We start from the raw sequence: 6,000 nt of genomic DNA, 5'->3' as shown, positions 1-6,000 counted from the left end.
AAGCGACAATTTCAGATATGAATAACTGCTATGAAGAAAATACAAGGCTAGGTGTGGTGGCTTACTACACCTGTAATCCCAGCACTTTGGGAGGCCGAGGCAGGCAGATCACAAGGTCAGGAGTTTAAGACCAGCCTGACCAACATGGTGAAACCCTGTCTCTACTAAAAATACAAAAATTAGCCAGGTGCGGTGGTGTGCGCCTGTAATCCCAGCTACTCAGGAAGGCTGAGGCAGGAGAATCACTTGAACTCAGGAATCCGAGGTTGTACTGAGTCGAGATCATGCCACTGCACTCCAGCCTGGGTGACAGAACAAGACTCTATCCCCCTCCCACCGTCCCCCAAAAAAAGAATATACAAAGGATAATGTGATACAGACTTAGTGGGTGGGGCAGCCTCCAGGGATGAAACATGTAAATGACCAAAGGGGCCAGTCATGCCAGTATTTTGGAGGAGAGCATCCAGGCAGAAGGAGCAGAAAGGGCAAAACCTCCCTGGAAAGTTCCTTGGTCAAGAGCCCTTCACTCCCAGTCCCACCACAAACTGGGTCACCTTGAACAAGTCACATAACTTCTGAGGCTCAGCTGCCACATCCACAAAATGGGAATAAAGACACCTTACCTGCCACAGTGTGAGGGGATTCGACCAAAGGTCTGTTAAGGTCTGGGGTCCTTCCCAAATCTCACCATAGACACCTGATACTCGTCATTTGGCACACATCTTGGAAGAGGGAAACCTGCACAGAGAACCCTGGGTCATGTATTTGATTTTTAATTTCATGCTGCACTAGAAATAGCTTCTTTTGTTCCTGGTTGACCCAATAGCCTCTTCCTGCCACCTGGGGCCTACTATAGTTAACAGCTGCTTCATATCCCCTCAGGTACAAAAGCCAACAAGGACAGGACATCAGGAAGCACTGTTCTGGGAATAACCAGACACCTATCGGCCACCATCTCCCCCCACCCTGTGACCACACAGGGAAGACTGGAAGACTCAGCCCATCCTGTAGTCAGATAATGTATATGCTTTATTTAAAGAGTCAAAAGGGGCCGCCTGCAGTGGCTCATGCCTGTAATCTCAGCACTTTGGGAGGCTGAGGCAGGTGATTCACCTGAGCTCAGGAGTTCAAGACCAGCCTGGCCAACATGGTGAAACCCTGTCTCTACTAAAAACACAAAAATTAGCTGGGTGTGATGGTGGGCACCTGCAATCGCAGCTACTTGGGAGGCTGAGTCAGGAGAATTTCTTGAACCTGGGAGGTAGAGGTTGCAGTGAGCCAAGATCATGCCATTGCACTCCAGCCTAGACAAGAGTGAAAACTCCATCTCAAAAAAAAAAAAAAAAAAAAAGAGTCAAAAGGATCTTGGTCCCTGGGTTGGATGGGGTTGAGCCACTCGCTTGAGATCAGCAGGAGTTCTCACTCCTAAATTTCTTTAATCTGTTCCCTTCACTCCCATCTCCATAGCCATTGCACTAAGACCTCATCATCTCCCATCTTAATTCTCTCTCCACTTTCTGTACCCATCTCCCCACTTCCAAACCATTTGCCACGCTGTAACCAATGCCTAACACATAAAACTATGTCTTTCACCTGCTTAGAGCCCTTATACAGCCCCTGCTGCTCGTGCAACTGGCTACCTCTCCAACCCTCAAACCCTTCCTCATTATCCACACCAAACTCCTCAGAGTCTGTAAAACAAGCCGAGCAACCCTCAGAATTATATGCCTGTTTTTTGCTTTGTTTTTGAAACAAAGTCTCACTCTGTCACCCAGGCTGGAGTGCGGCGGTGCGATCTCAGCTCGCTACAGCCTCTGCCTCCAGGGCTCAAGGATTCTCCCGCCACAGGCTCCCGAGTATCTGGGATTACAGGCACGGCCCAATGCACCAGGCTATTTTTTGTATTTTTAGTAGAGACGGGTTTTCACCATGTTTCAGCCTAGTCTCCAACTCCTCAGCTCAAGTGATCTACCTGCCTCGGCCTCCCAAAAGGCTGGGATTATAGGTCTGAGCCACTGCGCCCAGATAGCCTTTGCTGCTTTTGTTCCTACAATTTGGAACACTGTCCCCATCCCAGCCTCTCACCTCTACCCCTACCTCCCTCACTACGTATACCTTCCCATCCATCCTTCAAGGCCCCAAAAGCCATCCCTGGCTCCTCCAGAAAAGCACTTATTGCCTACCTTCTTATCAGATTGAAAGCAGTGGCTGCGTCTTATTCATGGTTAATTCCCTACAGCCTAGACTGATAGATTTCATTTAACTAAAATTCCTATCAGGTGTTTCGGACTGCAGACAAGCCTATCACAACCCAGAAGAAAGAAACAAGGAAGGCAATGGGGGCTGCCAAGCAGTGAGGTCGGGATACGAATCATGAATCTGCCTAAGTGCCCCAGATCCTGACGTAAGAGGTACTGGAGTTTTTGAGAAACACAGGGTTACCTCAAACAGTCCTAACTTCAGCATTACTGGAAAAATGAAAATCCTGTCCTTTCGCCTGTAAGACTTCCTGCTACTATCCCAAGTTAAAACAAACAAACAAACAAAAAAACCAAAAAACAAAACAAAAAAAAATCAGGGGGATTTTTCTGGGACCTGGCAGGGCTGGGAAACAAGGCTGGGTTCTAATACAGGTTCAGCCCCTGATGTGCTTTGGGCTCCTGCCCCTCCCTGGAGCCTCCATGACCACGGCCGCCCCCACTCCTATCAACTGTGTGTCCCTGAGGTAGTGACTGTCCCACTCCGAGCATCAGTTTCCCCATCTTCCACAGGACGTCGCCGGCTCTGACGCTCAATGAGCTATGCATACCCGTAGCTCCCCGCTGACCCCGATGGTCCCCTCCCCTCCTTCCCAAGTTCCGTCCGCCAAGTGCAGCCGACGCACTTCTAACGCCAAGGCCGCCCTCTCATCGACTGCCCCTTCCTGGCAGCGGCTCGGCGCCACAGGTACGGATCTCTGTCCCCGCCCTGCTCTTTAAGCCGAGCTGGGGGGGGGGGGGGAGGGGGGTGCGCGCAAGCGCACTTGGTCGCATCTCTAGCCCCGCCCCCTGAGCCTGGATAGCGGCGCGAGGGCCTGGAGAACAGTGCGCAGCGAGACGGCGAACTAGTAGGTTTGGGCGGCAACGGCGGCCGGCACGGGTCACGTTTCCTCGGGAGGAACGATGTGAGGGAGGGGTCTGGCGAGAGACTGGAACTCCGGAGGCCGGGAGATCTTGTGGCTGAAACCCTTCGCACGCGCGGAGAAACTAGTGTCCAGTGAGGGGGTTGGGCTGGTGCGCGCCGATCCCAGAGTTTCCAGATCTCCTGCCTTTAGATCGGGCCGGTACTGGGGCCAGTGGGCCAGTGAGACCGGAGCAAGTTACAACAACAACGGGAAGCGATTAGGACCAAACTTTGCCCAGGTTGGGAGGGACCGGGCCCGTGAAGTGGAGCCGGCCTGGGCAGCCTACCGTGTTGTTGCCTCGGGCCCTTTCCAAGCGCTGGCTTAGTCCTGGGAATAAAGTCCGACCCGTTTCCTTGTGGGCGTTTTCAGGCTTTCGGTGATCTGGCCCGTCTGTCATTCATTCTTCATTCATTCATGTAATGAATGAATACGGTACTAATGAATGAATGCAGTACGGCTAATACTAGGTAGACAAGCGATGAAGACATACAATCTTCCCACGGTACAGGGAAAAGTGATGAGCTGTAGAATGTAGAAGCCCGGGGCGGAGAACAGGGACGGCTTCCGAAACTAAATCGCAAACCCTGATCGGGAGTGGTGGGGAGAGTTTAAAAGAGTAGACAGCACGTACCAAGGCCTGGAAGGGGGAAGGAGGCTGACGCATCCTGGTCGCTGAAGATACCTCACTCTGAATTTGTTTCGTGCCCAAGGAAGAGATGACAGTGGCCGGTGCTAGGCTACAAACACTGGAAATGGCGATAAATCAAAGAATTCAAAGTACTATAAACTTAGGCAGCAACATCCATAGGATTTGGGGAAAATGAGATGTAGGAAAGAAGTACTCAAGGCTTGGGTACCTGGGTGGGGCTCATCAGAGGAGAAGCAGATTTGTGGGAGACAACAGCAAATTCTATTCTGGTTGTGTGGAGACTCCTAGGAAGCAATTGGATATTCTAGTTTGAAGGTAGGAAAGTATTGCTGTGAAGATGTAGATTTGAATGTCATCAGCAAAACAGAAATAAAGCCATGGAAGGATAGTGAGACGGAGTTTCGCTCTTGTTGCCCAGGCTGGAGTGCAGTAGCTTGATCTTGGCTCACCACAACCTCTGCTTCCCCGGTTCAAGCTATTCTCCTCCTTCAGCCTCTAGAGTAGCTGGGATTATAGGCATGTGCCACCACGCCCGGCTAAATATATATATATATATATATATATATTTTTTTTTTTTTTTTTGAGATGGAGTCTTGCTCTGTAGCTCAGGCTGGAGTGCAGTGGCACAGTCTCGGCTCACTGCAACCTCCGCCTCCCAGGTCCCGGTTCAAGCAGTTCTCCTACCTCAGCCTCCCAAGTAGCTGAGGGATTACAGGCACGAGCCACCATGCCCAGCTAATTTTTGTATTTTTTAGTAGAGACGGGGTTTCTCCATGTTGGTTAGGCTGGTCTTGAACTCCAGACCTCAGGTGATCCACCCTCCTCGGCCTCCCAAAGTGCTGGGATTACAGTGAGCCACTGCGCTCCGCCTATGGTGATTATTTTTATGTCTTAACCTCCATGTCCCTGGGATGTAGTCAGGGCCTGGCATTAGATGCAAATCAATGTTTGCCAACTAAATAAAAGCCCAACAGCAAACAGAGATGTTGGAATTCCAAAGCTGTGGAAAGATGGGGGTTCATGGAGGGTTTCATTGCTCTAATATCAAGGTAATGTGCTCTTGTCCTTGCTCTGCCACTGGGCTGCTGTGTGACCTCTGACAAGTCTCCTACCTGTAAAGTCAGTACAGCCAAAAAATGGTACCATGTATAGAGCTTCCAACACTGCTGAGAAATTTCACACAGATTTTTCTCTTTTAATCCACACAGTGTCTTCCAGGTCTAGATACTGTTTCTGATTAAAAAGAAAAAAAAAAAAAAAAGAAAAAAAATCCACACAGTGATTTTAAAAGGGAATTCATATTATTATGCACTCAAACCCAGGTCTGTCTGACTTGAGCCTTGTTCTTTACTATGACTGCCCTCATCTATGTCTCACTCAACAGCTGTATTATCAGGACCCTCTTGAGATCACATGTGCATTCTTTCAAAGCATTGTGCTGAGGTTGGCAGACTTTCATAATTGGTCTAGCACTAGCTCTGTCATGGGGAGAGGGGGACAGAGCTGAATATGATGGAGGTTTCCTATCATTCTCTTCCTGGGGACCACTTAGTTGGGCAGCCATATTCTGTTAAATGACAATAGGGCAGAACAAAATTAATTACTGTGTTTCCAGATTTTTATCCAGGTCTTAAACTCTTGAGGCCTGCTTCAAAATCAATGAGTATCAGGCTGTGAGTTTGTACATGTCTGTGTGTCTCTGGGCAACCAGTCAGACAACCCCTCCCATTGCATTGGACACTTGGGTTTCAGCGATTTCCATCTTACTAATGTGATTTCTCAAAATATTTTCTGTCTTTTGGTGCTGTGATGATAAATGTCCATACATGGAATATAATCATTTCCTGTTACTAAGTTTGCTTCTGCATAGTATAAGGGAGGAGTTCACTTTATTTGCATTTCATGGTATTCCACAAAGAGAGCTCCCTACCCCTTCCCATGTAATTTATTTGAGATCTGTTGACATGAGTTGTTGGAGCTTGAAGGGAAAATAATAATGTACAGCAGTGGCTCCTATCCCAGGAAAACTTGTTAAAAATACAAAGCCTCTGTCAGGCGCAGTGGCTCATGCCTGTAATCCCAGCACTTTGGGAGGCCGAAGCGGGCGGGTCACCTGAGGCCAAGAGTTTGAGACTGGCCTGGCCAACATGGTGAAATCTCATCTCCACTAAAAATACCAAAATTAGCT

The 6,000-nt window shown here is 49.0% G+C and overlaps 1 protein-coding gene across 1 annotated transcript in view; it reads left to right on the top strand.

The window, feature by feature from the left end:
• The first annotated feature begins 3,025 nt into the window (after window positions 1–3,025).
• The window catches only part of GSS (glutathione synthetase), a 29,384-nt gene continuing 26,409 nt past the window's right edge, over window positions 3,026–6,000 (top strand). Inside the window, exon 1 of the mRNA XM_003932036.3 lies at window positions 3,026–3,106. The gene's annotated coding sequence lies outside the window, so the exon portion shown is untranslated. The remainder of the gene's footprint in view (window positions 3,107–6,000) is intronic.

This window comes from Saimiri boliviensis, chromosome 9 (genome assembly GCF_048565385.1).
Source record: "Saimiri boliviensis isolate mSaiBol1 chromosome 9, mSaiBol1.pri, whole genome shotgun sequence".
NCBI classification, from domain to species: domain Eukaryota; kingdom Metazoa; phylum Chordata; class Mammalia; order Primates; family Cebidae; genus Saimiri; species Saimiri boliviensis.
This window is presented reverse-complemented; position numbering and strand designations above follow the sequence as displayed.